The sequence below is a fragment of the Macaca fascicularis genome, chromosome 18 (assembly GCF_037993035.2).
Source record: "Macaca fascicularis isolate 582-1 chromosome 18, T2T-MFA8v1.1".
In the NCBI taxonomy this organism is placed as follows: Eukaryota; Metazoa; Chordata; class Mammalia; order Primates; family Cercopithecidae; genus Macaca; species Macaca fascicularis.
This window is the reverse complement of record NC_088392.1, coordinates 73,743,844-73,764,443: the sequence shown is the minus strand read 5'-3', so window position 1 is coordinate 73,764,443 and position 20,600 is coordinate 73,743,844. Positions and strand designations below refer to the sequence as shown.

Sequence of the window (20,600 nt, the reverse complement as noted above, 5' to 3'; positions counted from 1 at the left end):
AAATGCTGATAGTGATACAAACAATAAGGTCCAGGCTGAGGTGGTCTCAGATGGAGATGAGGAACTTATTGGGAACTGGAGCAAAGGTGACTCTTGTTATGTTTTAGCAAAGAGACTGACAGCATTTTGCCCCTGTCCTAGAGATTTGTGGAACTTCGAACTTGAGAGAGATGATTTAGGGTATCTGGTGGAAGAAATTTCTAAGCAGCAAAGCATTCAAGAAGTCAGTTGAGTGCTGTTAAAGGCATTCAGTTTTATAAGGGAAACAGAGCATAAAAGTTTAGAGAATTTGCAGCCTGACAATGCGATAGAAAAGAAAATCCCATTTTCTGAGGAGAAATTCAAACTGGCTGCATAAATTTGCCTAAGTAATGAGAAGCCAAATGTTAATCACCAGGACAATGGGGAAAATGTCTCCAGGGCATGTCAGAGACATTTGCGGCAGTCCCTCCCACCACAAACCCAGACACCTAGGAAAAATAATGTTTTTTTGGGCCGGGCCCAAGGTCCCTCTGCTGTGTGCAGTCTAGGGACTTGGTGCCCTCTGTCCCAGCTGTTCCAGCCATGACTAAAAGGGGCCAAGATACAGCTTGGGCTATTGCTTCAGAGGGTGGAAGCCCCAAGCCTTGGCAGCTTCCATGTGGTGTTGAGGCTACAGGTGCACAGAAGTCAATAATTGAAGTTTGGGAACTTCTGCCTAGATTTGGAATGTATGGAAACACCTGGATGCCTGGGCAGAAGTTTGCTGCAGGGGTGGGGCCCTCATGGTGAACCTCTACTAGGGCAGCGTGGAAGGGAAATGTGGAGTCAGAGCCCCCACACGGAGTCCCTATGGGGGTGCCACCTAATAGAGCTGTGAGAAGAGGGCCACCGTCCTCCAGACCCCAGAATGGTAGATCCACCTACAGCTTGCACTGTGTGCCTGGAAAAGCTGCAGACACTTAATGCCAGCCCATGAAAGCAGCCAAGAGGGGAGCTATACCCTGCAAAGCCACAGGGATGGAGCAGCCTAAAACCATGGGAACCCACCTCTTGCATCAGTGTAACCTGGATGTGAGACATGGAGTCAAAGGGGATCATTTTGGAGCTTTAAGATTTGACTGCCCTGCTGGATTTCAGACTTGCATGGGGTCTGTAGTCCTTTTGTTTTAGCCAATTTCTCCCATTTGGAACAGCTATATTTACCCAATGTCTGTGCCCGCATTGTATCTAAGAAGTAACTAACTTGCTTTTGAATTTACAGGTTCATAGGCAGAAGGGACTTGCCTTGTCTTCGATGAGACTTTGGACTGTAGAATTTGAGTTAATGCTGAAATGAGGTGAGACTCTGGAGACTGTTGGGAAGGCATAACTTGTTTTGAAATGTGAAGATATGAAATTTGAGAGGGGTCAGGAGTGGCATGATATGGTTTGGCTCAGTGTCACCACCCAAATCTCATCTTGTAGCTCCCATAGTTCCCATGTTTTGTGGGAGGGTCCTGGTGGAAAATGATTGAATCACGGGGGTGGGTCTTTCCCATGCTGTTCTCATGATAGTGAATGGGTCTCATGAGATCTGATGGTTTTAAAAATGGGAGTTTCCATGCACAAGCTCTCTTTTTGCTTGCTGCTATCTATGTAAGATGTGACTTGCTCCTCCTCGCCTTTTGCCAAGATTGTGAGGCCTCCCCATCCATGTGGAACTGTAAGTCCAATAAAACTCTTTCTTTTATAAATTGCCCAGTCTCGGGTGTGTCTTTATCAGCAGCATGAAAACAGACTAATACACATTCTAAAGATAAATTGCACTTGGTCGTGATGAATGATTTTTTTTTTTTTTTCCACATATTGTTGAATCTAGTTTGCTGGTATTTTGTTGAGGATTTTTTTTTTTATCAATATTCATCAGATATATTGGCCTATAATTTTATTTCTTCTTCTTCTTCTTCTTCTTTTTTTTTTGTTGTGTTTTGTTTGGTTTTGGTATCATGGTAATACTGGCCTCGCTCATACAATGTTTGGAGGTATTTCCTCCTCCTCTATTTGTCAGAGTAATTTCAAGAGGATTGGTATTAGTTCTTTAAATGTTTCATAGAATTCAGCAGTGAAGCCATTGGGTCCTGAGCTTTTTTCCACTGGGAGATTTTGTTTACGGCTTCAATCTTTTTACTTGTAATTGGTCTGTTCAGGTTTTGGATTTCTTCCTGGTTCAATGTTGGTAGGTTGTATATGTCTAGGAATTCTTCCATTTCTTCTACATTTTCCAACTTATTGACATATGGTTGCTCATGTACCCATCAGTGATTCTTTGAATTTCTGTGGTATCAGTTTTAGTCCTTTTCACCTCTTATTTTGTTTATTTGAATCTTCTTTCTTTTTTTTAGTCTGGCTAAAAATTTATTAATTTTGTTTAACTTTTCAAAAATCAACTTTTTGTTTCGTTGATCTTTTTTATTTTCTTCATTTTACTTATTTCTGCTCAACTTTTATTATTTCTTCTATTAATTTTGGTTTGGTTTCCTCTTGTTTTTCGAGTCCTTTAAGATGCATCTTTAGGTTGTTTATTTGAAGTTTTTCTTATTTATTAATGCAGGCACTTATATCCTTCTTAGTACTGTTTTGCTGTATCCCATAGGTTTTGGTATGTTTTGTTTCCATTATCATTTGTTTACAAAAATATTCAATTTTCCTCTTAATTTCTTCCTTGACCTACTGGTCATTCAGACACATATTGTTTAATTTTCATGTATTTGTAGTTTTAAAAATTCCCCTTGTTATTAGTGTCTTGCTTTATTCCATTGTGTTCAGAGAAGATCCTTGACAGTACTTCAATTTTAAAAAAATGTATTCAGTCTTGTTTTGTGACCTAACACATGGTCTATCCTTGAGAATGATCAATGTGCTGAGGAAAATAATATGTATTCTTCAGCCTTTGGATGAAATGTTCTGTAAATCTCTATTAGGTCCCTTTTTTCTACAGTGCAGATTAAGTCCAGTGTTGCTTTGTTGACTTTTCCATCTGGAAGATCTGTCCAATGCTGAAATTTAAGTGTTGAAATCTCTAGCTATTATTGTATTGGGGGTCTCTCTCTCTGTTTAGCTCTAATAATACTTGCTTTATATATCTGGGTGCTCCAGTGTTTTGTCCATAAATGTTTACTATCATTATATCCTCTTGCTGTATTGACCCCCTTTTCATTATATAGTGACTTTCTTTGTCTCTTCTTATAGTTTGTCTTGAAATTTATTTTATCTGATGTAAGTATAGGTATTCCTGCTCTTTTTTGCTTTCCATTAGCATGAAATATCTTTTTCCATCTCTTTGTTTTCAGCCTATATGTTTCCTTATAGGCGAAATGTCTTTTTGTGTAGGCAGAAGATCAATGGGTCTTGTTTTTTATTCATTCCGCCACTCTATATCTTTTGATTGGAGAGTTTAGTCCATTTACATTCAATGTTATTATTGATAAGAAAGAACTTACTCCTGCGATTTTGTTATTTGTTTTCTGGCTGTTTTGTGGGTTTCTCTCCCTTCTTTTTTTCCTTTCTGTCTTGCTTTTAGTGTAGGTGATTTTCTCTGGTGATATGATTTAGTTTCTTGCTTTTTATTTTTTGTGTACCTGTTGTATGTTTTTTGGTTTGAGGTTACAACGAGGCTTGCAAATTCTATCTTATAACTCATTCTCTTAACCTGATAACAACTTAACACTATTTGTATAAACAAACAAGCAAAAAGAAAACTAGTAAAAACTCTATACCATAACTTTGTCCCCCTGCTTTTAAACATCTTTTTTGTTTCTATTTATATCTTATTGTACTGACTGTATCTTGAAAAGTTGTTGTAGTTATTATTTTTGATTGGTTCATTGTTTAGCCTTTCTACTTAGGATAAGAGTACTTTACACATCATAGTTACAATGCTATAATACTCCATGATTTCCTGTGTACTTGCTAGTACCAATACATTTTGTACTTTCAGGTGATTATTTATTGTTCATTAATTTCTTTCTTTCTGGTTGAAATACTCCTTTTAACATTTCTTGAAGGACAGGTCTGGTGTTGATAAAATCCCTCGACTTTTTCTTTTTCTTGAAAAGGTCTTTTTATTAAGTTCTGGGGTACATGTGCAGGATGTGCAGGTTTGTTACATAGGAAAACGTGTGTCATGGTGGTTTGCTGTACCTATCGACCCATCACCTAGGTATTAAGCTTAGCATGCATCAGCTCTTTTCCCTAATACTCTCCCCCTCCTCACCTGGCAGGCCTTTAAGTTCAGGGATACATGTGCATGTTTCTTACATAGGTAAACTTATTTGGTTTGTTATACCGATTATTTCATCACTCAGGTATTAAGCCTAGTATCCATTAGTTATTTTTCCTGATTATCTCCCTTCTCCCAGCCTTTACCTTCGGAGAGACCCCAATGTGTGTTGTTCCCCTCTAGGTGTCCATATGTTCTCATCATTTAGCTCCCACTTATAAGTGAGAATATGCAGTATTTGATTTTCTGTTTCTGTGTTAGTTTGCTAAGGATAATGGCCTCTAGCTCCATCCAGATCATTGTGAGGAACATGCTCTCATTCTTTTTTATGACTGCGTAGTATTCCATCGTGTATATGTTCCACATTTTCTTTATCCAGTCTATCATTCTATCATTGATGTGCATTTAGGTTTATTCCTTGTCTTTGCTATTGTGAGTAGCACTGTGATCAACATACACATGCATGTGCCTTTATAATAGAATAATTTAAAGTTCTTTTGGTATATTCTCAGTAATGGGATTGCTGGGTTGAGTGATATTTCTGTCTTTACATCTTTACCGACTTGCCATAACTTATACTCCCATCAACAGTGTATTACCATTCCCTTTTCTCCACAACCTTGTAAGCATTTTTTTTTTTTTTTTTTTTTTTTAATAATAGCCATTCTGACTGGTGTGAGGTGGTATCTCATTGTGGTTTTGATGTGCATTTCTCTAGTGATCAGTGATGCTGAGCTTTTAAAAATATGTTTGTTGGCTGCAAGTATGCTTCTTTTGAAAAGTTCTCCATGTCCTTTGCCCACTTTTAAATGGGGTTGTTTCTTTTTTTCTTGTAAATTTAAGTTCCTTGTAGATGCTGGATATTAGACCTTTGTCAGATGCATAGTCAGCAAAAGTTTTCTTCCATTCTGTAGGTTTGTCTGTTTGCTTTGTTGCTAGTTTCTTTTGCTATGCAGAAACTCTTTAATTATATCCCATTTGTCAATTTTTGCTTTTGTTGCAATTGCTTCATCAGGAAATGTTTGCTGATGTCTATGTCCTGAATGGTATTGTCTAGGTTGTTTTCCAGGCTTTTTGTAGGTTTGGGTTTTACTTTTAAGTCTTTACTCTATCTTGACTTAATTTTTATATATGGTGTAAGAAAGAGGTACAGTTTCAATGTTCTACATATGGCTAGCCAGTTATCCCAGCACCATTTATTGAATAAGGAATCCCTTCCCCATTGCTTGTTTTTTTCAGCTGCATCAAAGATCAGATAGTTGTAGGTGTATGGCCTTATTTCTGGGTTCTCTATTCTGTTCTATTGGTCTATGTGTCTGTTTTTGTACCAGTACCATGTTGTTTTGGTTATTGTAGCCCTATAATATGGTTTGAAGTTGTGTAGCATGATGCCTCCATCTTTTTTTTTTTTTTTTCTTTTTATTAGGGCTCTTGGATATTTGGGCTCTTTTATGGTTCTATACGAGTTTTAAAATAGTTTTTTTTTCTAGTTCTGTGAAGAATCTTAGTGGTAGTTAAATAGGAATAGCATTGAATTTGTAAATTACTTTGGGCAGTATGACCATTTCAGTGATATTGCTTCTTCCTAACCATGAGCATGTAATGTTTTTCCAATTGTTTGTGTCATCTCTGATTTATTTGAGCAGTGTTTTGTAGTTCTCCTTGTAGAGATCTTTCACCTCCCTACTTAGCTGTATTTGTAGGTATTTTATTCTTTTGGTGGTCATTGTGAATGCGATTATGTTCCTGATTTGGATCTCAGCTTGACTGTTGTTGGTTTATAGGAATGCTAGTGAGTTTTGCACACTGATTTTGTTTCCCGAGACTTTGCTGAAGTAGTTTAGTAGCTTAATAAGCTTTTGGGCTGAGATTAGGGGGTTTTCTATATATAGGATCATGTCATCTGCAAACATGGTTACTTTTACTTTCTCTCTTCCTATTTTGATGTCCTTTATTTCTTTATTGTGCCTCATTTCCCTGGCCAGGATTCCAATTCTATGTTGAATAGGAGTGGTGAGAGAGAGCATCCTTGTCTTGTGCCAGTTTTCAAAGGGAATGCTTGAAAACTTTTGCCAGCTGTTGCCCATTCACAATGATGTTGGCTATGGATTGGTCATATATGGCTCTTATTAATATGAGGTATGTGCCTTCAATATGCAGTTTATTGAGAGTTTTTAACATGAAAAATGTTGAATTTTATCAAAAGCTTTTTCTGCATCTATTGAGATAATCATGTGTTTTTTTTGTCTTTAGTTCTGTTTATATGTTGAATTACCTTTATTGATTTGTGTATGTTGAACCAACCCTGCATCCCAGGGATAAAGCCTACTTGATTGAAGTGGATGAGCTTTTTGATGTGCTGTTGCATGTGGTTTGCCAGTATTTTGTTGAGTTTTTTTTTTTTCAAGAATGTTCATCAATGATATTGCTCTGAAATTTTCTTTTTTTGTTGTTGTTGTATCTCTGCCAGGTTTTAGTATCAGGATAATGCTGATCTCATAGAATAAATTAGAGAGGAGTCCCTCCTTCTTAATTTTTTAGACTAGTTCCAATAAGAATGATACCAGATTGCCTCCGTACATCTGTTAGAATTCAGTTGTAAATCCTGGGTTTTGTTTTGGTTTGTAGGCTCTTTTATTACTGCCTCAATTTCAGAGCTTGTTATGATCTGTTCAGGGATTTAATTTCTTCCTGGTTTGGTCTTGAGAAGTGTATGTGTCCAGGAATGTATCCATTTTGTCTAGATTTTCTAGTTTATGTGCATAGAGATATTCATAATATTCTCTGATTGTTGTTTGTATTTCTGTGGGTCAGTGGTCATATCCCGCTATTGTTTCTGATTGTGTTTATTTGAATTTTCTCTTTTCTTCTTTATTAGTCTAGCTAGTGATCTATTTTATTATTTTTTTCAAAAAACCAGCCTCTGGATTCACTGATCTTTTGATTTTTTGTATGTGTCTTCTTCTTTCATGCAGCTCTGATTTTGGTCATTTCTTGTCTTCTGCTGGCTTTGGGTTTTTTTTTTTAACTCTTGGTTCTCTAGTTCTTTTAGTTGTAATGTTAGGTTAATATGACATATTTCTAACTTTTTGATGTGGCCATTTAGTGCTATAAATGTCCCTCTTAACACTGCCTTAGCTGTGTTCCAGAGATTCTGGTATATTGTATCTTGTTCTCATTAGTTTCAAAGAACTACTCAATTTCTGCCTTAATATCGTTATTTACCCAGAAGTCATTCAGGAGCAGGTTTTTCAATTTCCATGTAGTTGTGTGATTTTGAGTGAATTTCTTAATATTGAGTTCTAACTTGATTGTGCTGTGGTCTGAGAGCTTTTCATGATTTCAGATCCTTTTCATTTGCTCAGGGTGTTCTACCACTGATTGTGAGTTATTTTAGACTATGTGCTATATGATGATGAGAAGAAGGTATGTTCTGTTGTTTTTGGGTAGAGAGTTCTGTAGATATCTATCAGGTCCCTTTGATCCAGTTCTGTGTTCAGGGCCTGAATATCTTTGTTAATTTTCTGTCTCGATGATCTGTCTAATAGTGTCAGTGGGGTGTTTAAATCTCCCACTATTATTGTGTGTAAATCTAAGTCTCTTTCAAGGTCTCTAAGAACTTGCTTTATGAATTTGGGTGCTCCTGTGTTGGGGTGGATGTATATTTAGGCTAGTTCGATTTTCTTTTTGAATTGAATGCTTTACCATTATGTACTGTCTTTCTTTGTCTTTTTTGATCGTTGTTGGTTTAAAGTCTGTTTTGTTAAGAACCAGGACTGCAACCCTTGCTCTTCCATTTTCCATTTGCTTGGTAAATTTTTCTTCATCCCTTTATTTTGAGCCTACGTGTCATTGCATGTGAGATGGGTCTCTTGAAGACAGCATACTAATGGGTCTGGGTTCTTTATCCAATTGGCCACTCTATGTCTTTTAATTGGGGCATTTAACCCATTTACATTTAAGGTTAATACTGATATGTGCGGATTTGATCCCGTCATAATGATGTTAGCTGGTTATTCTGAAGGCTTGTTTATGTGGTTGCTTTATAATGTCACTGGTCTGTGTACTTTAGTGTTTTTGTAGTGGCTGGTAATGGTCTTTCCATATTTAGTGCTTCTTTCAGGAGCTCTTGTAAGGCACATCTGATACTAACAAATTCCCTCAGCATTTGCTTGTGTGGAAAGGATCTTCTTTTTCTTTCACTTATGAATCTTAGTTTGGCTGTATATAAAATTTTGGTTTGGAATTTCTTTCTTTAAAAAGAATTTTGAATACTGGCTCCCAGTCTCTTCTGGCTTAAAAGGGTTTCAGCTGAGAATTCCATTGTTAGTGTAATAGGATTCTCTTTGTAGGTGATCTGACCTTTCTCTCTAGAGCTGCCTTTAAGAGTTTTCCTTTCATTTTGACCTTGGAGAATCTGACGGTTATGTGTCTTGGGGATGATCTTCTTGTGAAGTATCTCACTGGGGTTCTCTACATTTCCTGAATTTGAATGTTAGCCTTTCTAGCTAGGCTGGGGAAGTTCTCCTGGATGATATCCTGAAATATGTTTTCCGCTTGGTTCTATTTTTCCCATCTCTTTCAGGGAAATCAATCAATTGTAGATTTGGTCTCTATATATAATCCCATATTTCTTGGAGGTTTATTCATTCTTTTTCATTCTTTTCTCTCTATTTTTGCCTGCTTGTCTTATCTCAGGAAGATAGTCTTTAAGCTCTGAGATTCTTTCCCCTACTTGGTCTATTCTGTTATTAATACTTGTGCTTGCATTATAAAATTCTTTTAGTGTTTTTTTTTTTTTTTTTTAGGTCTATCAGTTCAGTTATTTTCTATACTGGCTATTTTGTCTGTCAGCTCCTGCATTGTTTTATCCTAATTGTTAGCTTCCTTGTATTGGGTTTCAATGTACTCCTGTAGCTCAATGATATTCATTCCCATCCATATTCTGCATTCTATTGCTGTCATTTTGGCCATCTCAGCCTAGTTCCAAACTCTTGCTGAAGAGGTGATATGGTCATTTGGAGAAAAGAAGGCACGGTGGCTTTTTGAATTTTCAGTGTTCTTGTGCTGATTCTTTCTCATTTTGTGGGCTTCTCTACCTTCAATCTTTGAGGTTGCTGACTTTTGGATGTCTTTTTTTATTTTATCCTCTGTGATGACCTTGAATGTTTGTGGTATAAAGTGGATTCAGCTGACTGGTTTCATTTCTGGGAGTTCCCAACTCTCAGACTGCATGCTCTAACTCTGGGGGACTTGTATTAGGCCTTGACTTTGTATTCTGGCTCCTCGAGGTTTGGAGTCCACTGTGCTGGGAGAGCCAAGGTGTGGCAGCTTCAGCAGAGTGCTAGTGGATGCAGGGGTTCCTTCCTCACTATGGGCATTCACCACAGTGGTGGAGGCAATGCAGCTGGTGGGGGGTCCTGCTGGAGACAGTGTGCACAGTTGTACTGGAGGTAGTGTTGGTTTAGGGGTCGGGGGCTGGCCAGCACAGGTCTGGGTGTCTTCTCTGTGCCCTGTAAGCAGGAATGATCACTTAGGGTGTGGGAAGATTCACTGTTCTTTGTGTTGTGTTAGTGCAAAGGCAGGGTGCTGGTGGTAGTGGGGCTTACTGGCCCTGTGCCTGCAAGGATCCATCTGCAGTGGTCGTTGGCAGGGAGAGGGAGGCAGACTGAATTCCCATATGCTGGCAGGGCAAGTAAAGCAAAACCTGCCTGTACAGACATGCACCAGAAAAGTGATGTGGGGAGTTGCTGTGAGTCTAAAGGAAGCTGCAGTATGAGGGGGGAGCATGTGGGCTGTTGCAGGGCTGTAGTAGCTGCCTAGATGGACCTCTGCACTGGTCAGGCATGGTCCTCTGGTGCAGAAGCTATGGTGTGGGCCCCCAGGGACCCAAAACTGTCCTGTAAGCAGGTGTGGCCAGGCTGGGGACCCAGGAGAATCCAGCAGACCACTGAGTGCTCAGGTTGGGCAAGCCCCATCTGATGTGCAAGACCACCATGCAGAGATTAGGTCTGACAGTTCACCTAGGGCTAAAGTCTCTTGTGGAAACAAATCAAACCTAAGAGGATGGCCATCCCTGGCCATGCTCCACTACATATACTCCCATACCAAACTCTCTGGATTCCACATCAGCCGACTTGCTGCTCCAACCACTTCCCTAAGCAGCTGTCTCTGACACCTCAAGTGTCCATGGTGGCAGAAGGGGTCCCCTCCTGCCAGGATCCCATAGACATGTGGCAAGAGCAGGTTGCTCCTTGCCAGTTTATCTCACCAATTTCCCCAGAGCTATTGTGGTTCAGAAAAGAGTCCCAGTGTGTGGGTTCCCAGCTTTCTCTCCCTTCACCCAGCTTCTCTGTCTTTCCTCCATCTACCCTCAGTGTCTTCCCTCTGAAGATCTGTTAAAAGCATGCCAGTTGTCTCAGCCCCTCCATGGAAGTTGTTCCACTAGTCTGCGTCTAGTCAGTCATCTTGTCCTCTGTATTCTGGGAAGTCTTTATTTCTCCTTCATGCTTAAAGGATATTTTCACCAGATATACTATTTTAGGATAACTTTTTGTACCCTAGAATAGTATATATTTAAAGTATGGCATATTTAAAGTCATATCACTCCCACCTGGCCTATAATGTTTCAACTGAAAATCTTCTGCCAGACATATTGGAGCTCCATTGTATGTTATTTATTTCTTTACTCTTGCTACTCTTAAGAGCCTTTCTTTATCTTTCACCTTTTGGAGTTTGATTATTAAATGCCTTAAGGTAGTCTTCCTTGGGTTAAATTTGCTTGGTGTTCTATAACCTTTTGGTACTTCAATATTGATATCTTCCTCTAGGTTTGGGGAGCTCTTTGTTATTATCCCTTTAATAAACTTTCTACCCCTATCTCTTTCTCTACCTCCTCTTTAAAGTGAACAACCCTTAGATTTGCCTCTTTGAGGCTATTTTCTTGATCTTGTAGGCATGCTTTTTTTAAAATTCTTTATTCTTGTTTCTTTTGTCTCCTCTGACTATATTTTCAAATTGTCTATCTTCAAACTCACTAATTGTTTCTTCTGGTTGATTAATTCTGCAATTTAAAGACTGATGCATTCTTCAGTATGGCAGTTACACTTTTCAGCTTCAGAATTTCTGCTTGATTCTTTTCAGTAATTTCAATCTCTCTGTTTAGTTTGTATGATTGAATTCTGAATTGCTTCTCTATATTATCTGAATTTCTTTTGAGTTTCCTCAAAACAGCTATTTTGAATTCTCTGCCTGAAAGATCATATATCTATATTTCTCCAGGACTTGCCCCTCATGTCTTATTTTACTTCATTTGGGGAGGTCATGTTTTCCTGAATGGTCTTGATACTTGCAGATGTTCATTTGTATCTGGGCATTGAAAAGTTGGGTATTTATTGTAGTATTCTCAGCCTGGACTTTTTTGTACCTGTCCTTCTTGAGAAGGCTTTCTAGGTATTCAGAAGGACTTGGGTGCTGTGATCTAAGTTGTATCTCTTTTAGGAGGCATTCCAAGCCCAGCAATGCTGTGGTTCCTGCAGACACATAGAGATCCCACCTTGACGGTCTTGGACAAGATATAGAAGGATTCCCTGGAGTACCAGGCAGAGACTTTTGTTCTCTTCCCTTACCTTCTCCCAAATGGAGTCTCTCTGTTCTGAGTCACTTGGGGCTAGAGGTGGAGTGACACAAGCACTCCTGTAGCCACGACTAGTAGGACTGTGGTAGGTCAGTCTTGAAGCCGGCACACACTGGGTCTCACCCAAGGCCTGCTGTGACAACTCCCTGGCTATGGCCTATATTCACTCCAGGCCATTGGGCTCTATAATCAGCAGGTGGCAAAGCCAACCAGGCCTGTGTTCTTCTCTTCAGAGTAGAAGTCCCCAGGCCCTGAGTAGGTCCAGAGGTGCTGTCCAGAAACCAGAGACTAGAGTCAAAAACCTTAGAAATCTACCTGGTGTTCTACTCTACTGTGGCTGAGCTGGCACTCAAATCACAAGACACAGTCCTTCCCACTGTTCTTTTCCCAAAGGCAGAGGAGCCTCACCCTGTGGCCACTGCTGCCACAGGCCCATGGGGAGTATTGCCACACTACTATCAATGTTCCCTTCAGGCCCAAGAGCTCCTCAGCCAGCTTGTAGTGAATGCTGTCTGGCCTGGGACTCACCTTTCAGGGTAACGGGCTCCCATCTGACCCAGGGCAGGTCCAGAAATGCCATTCAAGAACCAAGTCCTGGAATTAGGAACTTCAAGAGTCGTCTTCAGTTAGCAAGTGATGAATCCTGACAGGACTGGGTCCTTCCCTTCAAGGCAAGGAGTTCCCTTCTGTCCCAGGGTATATCTAGAAATGCCACCCAGAGCTAGAGCCTGGAACCGAACTCTGATCAGTTCCCTTTTCCGCTCTACTGAGCTGGTATCCAAGATGCAAGACAAAGTCCTTCCTTATCTCCTCAAGTGGAGGGTAGGGGTCTCTTTTGTGACTGTGAGCTGTGTGGCCTGGGTTAGAGGAGTGGTGATAGCAGCACTCTCTTAGCCACCCGGCCTGGTGTCTCAGTAGCCCTCCTAGTGCACTGTTTCTGGGCTCAGTTCAACACTAGGATTTGGATAGGTGTTGCAGTTCTTGTGGCCTACATTGCCTTTCAAGTATATTTAAGGCCCCAGAGAACCTTAGCCTGTGGTGGGGAGGCTTGCAGGAACTCAAGTTTAGAGACCATTGGGATCAGCAATTCCCCTCTGGCTAGGCCTGGTTTAAATGCTCCCTCTGTGGGTGGGCGTCAGCTAAATTTTGTTCAGTTTTGTTTTCAGATCTAATAGGGCAGCTCTGAGTTCAATGCGTAACAACTGCTGCTCTCTCTCTCTCTCTCCCCAGTGCACAGAAATGCTCTCTATACCACACCGCTGCTGCTGGAGGATGGGGGAAGATGGCTTTGGCAATTCAAGACTGGCTTTCCTAGGTCTTCAGTGCCTCTTTTAGCAAAATGATGTTAAAATCAGGTACTGTGAGTGCTCACCTGATGTTTGGTTCTTATGAAGGTGCTTTTTTGGGTGTAACTAGTTAAAAGGGCATCATTGCAGTGGAGATGATCAGTGGAGCCTTCTATTCTGCCATCTTGCTTTGCCCCAAGTTCTGAGTAACAGTCTAATAAAAAGTATTGAAATTAGCATCAGGGATAGATGATGACTTTTTTTAAAGTTTTATAAAGGGGTTGTATAATACTTAGATACTTGAATAAGAAACACTTTCATATGAACTAGGAAGAAACTTGTAAGAACTAATGTAAAAATAACACATATCCATGCGTAACAGATACGTGTATTTACATTTACTGCTGCACTTGTATCCCCTGGCTCTCCTTCCATTGCTCAATGGAGCATTCAGCCATCAAGCTAACAATCTGAACTCTAAACTAGGCTGGGAGGGCAGGGGCACAGTGGATACAAAGTTGGGTTGTTCTTTGCTCTCAATAAGTAATATACAAAGGGAGAAAAAGTATATAACTACTAATTCAGACAAAAATTACTATTTAACAAGGCAAAAAGATAACTGCCATGAAAGAAGCAGACATGATTACTGTGGGAGTCCAGAACATGGTCTGATCCTGCTGCTACTTAGTTTTTGCACAATGAGTTGCCACAGTAAAATTTGTGATTTGTAGTCTTAAGGGTTCTTTGTTCTGAATTTGCCTCTCTATGAATTAAAACCATTATAATGGTGATGTAGGGGCCAAGGGATTTCTCCCTCCCTCTCTGAGGGTTTGAGTCATTAAGTCTGCTGAAATAAACTGGCAACAGACAGATTAGGAGGACTAATTTAGTAATCTGCATATATGCACAGAAGCCACATGAAATATGACACTCCAAAAAGGGGCCACATGATTGAAGTTTTTATACCATACAGAAAAGAATAGAGGCTTGGAACTCCTTGGTGGAGATGGTGACAGGCTATGGGAGGTGTAGGGGAAGAAAGGTGTGTCGAACAAAGGCTGTCTTGTTGTACAGATAAAGACTAGCATGTAGCAGCCCTTGAAAGAATAGGTGGTAGCCTATGGTACTAGTTTCTCTGTCAATTCTGTAAAAGTGTCAGGACTTTAGTCTCCTTTTCCTGTGAGTCAATGTTTCCTAGATTTGGGTAAGGCAGATAAGGAGGCCCTCAAGAAAGCCTGTTTGCATCTGCTGTTTACTTCACTAATATAGATTTCCTCTACAGATGCAAATCTCCTCCACAAAAGGACAGCTTTTCAGAGCTACTCCTGTGTCTGCAGCCCCTTTAAATAACCATACTGAAATATGCCAAAGAAACATATTTTAGGGTGGCATATTTTGGTGTCCCAGTGACAAACTGTTCAATTCTCAGCTGTTATTACTGCTAACATTAGCCTTTATTATACCATATTGCTTGCAAGTATATTCTTTTAGGCCCACATAAGTGTGTTAAAAGGAAGTGTGCATGTTTGTGTGTGTGTGTGTGTGTGTGTGTGTGTATTTAGTCCCTTTAAGCATGAGAGTTATATTTCTCCTGAGGAACTGAGATTAAATCATAATCTAAATATGAAATTGATAGTTAAACCATTAGTAATGAAGGATATGAGTTTTAAATTTAGGTTTTTATAGTTTTGATAGATGTTCATGTGATTGATGTTCATGTTAACAGATTTTCCTACAGTACTTATTTGCTGTAGTCAAGGAAATAATGTATGTAGTGTAGTCCTGACAAAAGTCAACAACACTAACTTCTCTTCACCAGCATCAGGAAGGAATCTGTCAATTATCCATGTATTTAACCAGAACTCATTGTCTCACAACAGAAAGAAGACTTAGTCTGAGAGGTTGATTTGGGAAATAAGCAGGGTAATCAGATAAATGGAACAATGAGTCTGGTCTTAAAGACCAACTCAGAGATAAGGAATTAGAAACTTGGTGGCTGGGCTGTTAAGAGGCTCTTGATATAAATCTCCTGTGTTCATGCATGGGTCAGAGATAGGCAAACCAGGCCAGTAGGGGGCGCTCTTTAGGGTATTCAGTCTTAGGAGTTTAGGAAGACAGAAATACAGATAGTTCTGTCTGATAAGCCTTAACATGTCAAAGAAAAGGCAAAGCTGGACAGTAGTAAAAGTGTTAAAAATATCTTTTATTCAAGACTATTGCAATACGGGGAAAGAGACCTCAGTATAAAACTGGGCTCACAACCACGTAAACCATGAGCAAGTGGGAATTTATAGCCAAGGAGCAGGGAGGGTTGGTGGAAAGAAAGCAGGAGAAAATTACTGAGAGGAAACATCAGAAACAAGGGAGATTCTGGCTACACCAACCGAGCAGGATTCTTGCTGAAGACAGGCCAGGATGACGGAACATCACCTCAGAGATGGTAAAAGATGAATGCTGTGATTCGAATGTGTCTCTCAAAGCCCATGTGTTGGAAATTTAACTCCCAATGCAACAGTGTTGGGAGGTGGGAATTTTAAGATGTGATTTGGTCATGAGAGCTCTGCCTTCATGAGTAGATTCATATCATTATTGTGGGAATAGATTAGTTGTCGTCTGAGTGGGTTTGTTATAAAAATGAGTTTTACCCCCCTCTTGTTCTCTTTTGCCCTTCTGCTTTCTGCTATGGGACAACATGGCAAGAAGACCCTCACCAGATGCCTCTGGGTCTTGGACTTCCCAGACTCCAGAACAGTAAGAAATAAATCTCTATTATTTAAAAATTAGTCTGTGGTATTCTCTCATAGCAGCTCAAAACAAACTAACACAATGAGAAACTCAATTATATATTTATTGTCTTAGTCTGTTTTATGCTGCTGTAACAGAGCTATATTTATCAATCAGATAGTGAAGGTGATCAAATAAAGAGGATGGGGGATGTTTGCTAAACTGACTGAGCAATGTTCTTGCTAAAACTGGGTTGTTACACGGAAGTACACAGATGGACCTAGAAGAAGGTTCAGCAACATGACTGAAGTTTGGCCAAGCAAAGAATCTTTATCAAATGAAAGAACAAAGTGTGACAGAATTTGGCAATTAGTTCTTAAGGATGGTCAGATTAGTTTATTGAATTTGCAAGGGGAGGTGAGAGAACTACAACTTTAATCATACTGGCAAGTTCCTCAGCACCTAAGAGATGGAGAGGAGTGATAATATTTTTTTTCTCTTCATTTTCCTTTATTTTATATAGGAAGTATAAAATATAAGAAAATTGTTCATAGTAAGCATGTTTCATTTTTTAATAAAAAACTAAGTTTTCTGTGAAATATTTAAGTGCTGTGTTATACAATTAAGCACAAAATGTAAGCAAAATATCATATACTATATTTGAACATCATCTAAATACTGTTATTTTTGGAAAAACCTTTAGAAATAAACCAATCTAAACTCTTACCCAATAAAGAGGAAACCACAAACCTAGACAGTTTATATTTCTCACATAGTCACTGACACATCTAGAACTAAGTATTTTTTTGCTCTTATTCTAGTGTTCTTTCCCACATATTGTCAAAATTATATTTCTCTGAGATAGAGTTTTATATAAATAATTCCATTTGGAATCATTAAATTATGTTCAAAACTAATCTAATACCATTTTATCCTAAAAGATATTTCTGGAAAAGTGAAATTGATACATATCCTTGAAAGAGAATAAGGCAGTAATTTGCCATTACAATATTAGGAAGGAGTCTGCTATTGCTATATTCCTAAGCATTTTGGGGGAAAAGTGACTAAAATTAAAATAAATTGGTCTAAATATTATTGTCAGTTTGGAAATTAATGATAAAGGATCATCTAACAAAATCTTCTGATTGGTGAATAATAGAAATAGGTTTTAGCTCTTTCCTTGGTTTTGTTTTGTTTTGTTTTGTTTGAACAGAATCTTACTCTGTCGCCCAGGCTGGAGTACAGTGGCATGATCTCAGCTCACTGCAACCTCCACCTCCTGGGTTCAAGCGATTCTCCCACCTCAGTCTCCCAACTGACTGGAATTATAGGTAACTGCCACCATACCTGGCTATTTTTTTTTTTTTTTTGTATTTTTCGTAGAGATGGGGTTTCATCATATTGGCCAGGCTGGTCTCAAACTCCTGAACTCAAGTGATTCACTTGCCTTGGCCTGTAAATCCCAAAGTGCTGGGAGAATTTTTAGGTTGAATGTTCAAGTTTACAAGGGGTTCAAAATCGTTAAGGAGACACTCGAAGTTAAGTTGTATGCAAAATAGTTTTGGAAGTGTTATTATTATTTGTAACTCAAATATCATTTTAGTTTGGCATTCAGAGGTATTGATTAAAACAAAAAATATCATTCAGAATCTATAATATTTTTGTTAAAAGGTCCGTATTTTCATTTCAAAATTTCCTCTCAAATGTATCATATTTCTTTGTCCTGCCCTAGTCTTTCATCTTCTTTCCTTTGGACTATTAAGTTTGTTTTGTCAACTGATCTGTCTTTAGTTTATACCCTGTGAAATCCATTCTCTAGACTGTTTCCAGTTTTATCTTTCTTTTTGACATGTTTGATACAATAATTTCCCTAAAACATGAATCTGATTATATCCTGTCTTCCTCACACACTGTTAATTTCTCACTGCCTGTGTCTCACGGTTCCCACTTCAGATGACTAGTGGCATAATCAGGGGAATTTGGATGCAGGCCTTGAAGGTGAAAGCACTGCCAGGGACTCAGTCTTGGGAGTTAGTCTGGGGCGAATCTGGGTCCAGGATTGAGCCTTTGCCATTAGTTGGTAGGGAGGTGGGCACAAAAATGGTGTCACCTAAGGTACACTTTTATTTATTTTTTTAATTTTAAAAACCATCAGGCCAATGTATTACCTAAGACATTATGGAGGATGATCTTACTTGGAATGACTCAGAAGGAGCAGTTTCTTCATTCTCACCCCTCCTCCCCACCCCAAGCTACCTCTCCTTGAAGGCCATGATGAAAGATCTTTGTCTATATCCTAACAGCAGTGAACACCCAGTAAGGGATTCTGAGAAAGCAATTGACAACAACAGAATATACACATCTATTTCTGATTGGAATAAGATAGATACCTGATCTTAATCATTTCCCTAGAACCCTCCCTAACCTGGGGTAGTTGCTATCATATCTCTGTTAAACTCAATTTCAAAAGATTTGGAATTTTTTTCTTCAGAGGCAGTCTGCCATCTTACTTTCTCCCATGGCCCCAAATTGTCACATTTTACTGATCGGGTGATGTTTTGCCAGTTAATCATCAGTGTAACATTTTTTGCACCTTACTCCATTCGTAATCTGTTAATTTTGTTGAACTTTTTCTACTGATCTTAGAGCAAGGCTTCTCTTGCCCTTTGAGAACAGAATGTTATTAAATATTCTTCTATAAATACCAACAGAATTATACACATTTTCTTCTTTAGCTTTTTGATGTGGTGCATTATGTCAGTAGATTTTTCTAATGTTGAACTATCCTCATATTCCTGGAATAAGGAAGTCCACGCAGATTATGAAGCGGTATTTTAGTTTTTTGTTGCTAAAAAACTAAAAATGTTGCTCAATTTTATTTGTTAGTATTTTACTTATGATTTTTGTATTTGCTTTGAGTGAGATTGGTCACTATTTTCAGTTTCTTGTATTGTTTGTGTACTGTTTTGTTATCACAATTATCTAACTCTAATAAATAGTTGGGCAACTATCTCTTTTTCTCATAGGTTTCAAATTATGTGTCAGGTTGAATATTGCAATAGACAGACTGTTTATGTCCCCTCAAAATTTATGCATTGAAAGGCTAACCCCCAAGATAATGGTATTAGGAGGTGGGACATTTGGAAGGTGATTAACTCATCAAGGCAAAGCCCTTGAGAATGAGATTAATTCCCTGGAGAAATCCCTCAACCCTTCTATCACATGAGGACACAGCATGAAGGCATCATCTGTAAGCCAGAAAACGAGTTTTTTTATCAGACACTAAAACAAGGTGTCAGTAGGGTCATGCTCCCTGTGTGAGGTTCTGGGAAGAATCTGTTCCATGCCTGTCTCCTAGCTTCTGGTGGTTCCTTGGCTTGAAGCTACATCCCTCAATCTTTACCTCTGCCATCACAGGTCTTTCTTCCCTGTGTGTCTCTCTGTCCTTTCCTTTGCTTAAAAGGTTATCGGTCATACTGGATTAGGACCTACCCTAATCTGTTATAACCTCACTTTAACTACATTTGCAAAGATATTATTTCTATATAAGTCCCTGCTATGGTTTGAATGTCCCCTTCAAAATTTATTTTGAAATTTAATTGCCATTTTAACAGTATTAAATGGTAGGACCTTTAAGAGGTGATTAGGCCCACGCCCATGGAACCTCACTCATTGCTAGCACAGCAGTCTGAGATCAAACTGCAAGGTGGCAGCGAGGCTGGGGGGGGGGCACCTGCCATTGCTGAAGCTTGAATAGGTAAACAAAGCCACCTGGGAAGCTCGAACTGGGTGGAGCCCACTGCAGCTCAAGGAGGCCTGCCTGCCTCTGTAGACTCCACCTCTGGGGACAGGGTGTACCAAACAAAAAGCAGCAGAAACCTCTGCAGACTTAAATGCCCCTGTCTGATAGCTTTGAATAGAGTAGTGGTTCTTCCAGCACGGAGTTTGAGATCTGACAACGGACAGACTGCCTCCTCAAGTGGGTCAGGGACTTGACCTGAGTAGCCTAACTATGAGGCATCCTCCAGTAGGGGCAGACTGACACCTCACACAGCCAGGTACCCCTCTGGGACAAAACTTTCAGACGAACGATCATCAGCAATATTCGCTGTTCTGCAGCCTCCTCCGCTGATATCCAGGCAAACAGCATCTGGATTGAACCTCCAGCAAACTCCAACAGACCTGCAGCTGAGGGTCCTGACTGTTAGATGGAAAACTAACAAACACAAAGGACATCCACACCAAAACCCCATCTGTACATCACCATCATCAAAGACCAAAGGTAGATAAAACCACAAAGATGGGGAAAAAACAGAGCAGAAAAGCTGAAAATTTTAAGAATCAGAGCACTTCTCCCCCTCCAAAGGAATGCAGCTCCTCGCTAGCAATGGAAAAAAGCTGGACAGAGAATGACTTTGACGAGTTGAGAGAAGAAGGCTTCAGACGATCAAACTTCTCCGAGCTAAAGGAGGAAGTTTGAACCCATCTCAAAGAAGCTAAAAACCTTGAAAAAAGATTAGACGAATATCTAACTAGAATAACCAGTGTAGAGAAGTCCTTAAGTGACCTGATGGAGCTGAAAACCATGGCACAAGAACTATGTGACAAATGCACAAGCTTCAGTAGCCAATTCGATCAACTGGAAGAAAGGGTATCAGTGATTGAAGATCAGATGAATTAACTGAAGTGAGAAGAGAAGTTTAGAGAAAAAAGA

General features: G+C 39.3%; 1 long non-coding RNA gene across 1 annotated transcript; it reads left to right on the top strand.

Moving 5' to 3' along the window:
- Positions 1-243: 243 nt before the first annotated feature.
- Positions 244-17,238, top strand: LOC123569966 (uncharacterized). The gene is made up of 4 exons (XR_010582933.2): positions 244-1,319; positions 13,107-13,231; positions 15,866-15,913; positions 17,100-17,238. It is a non-coding gene; the product is annotated as an uncharacterized lncRNA (long non-coding RNA).
- Positions 17,239-20,600: the final 3,362 nt, after the last annotated feature.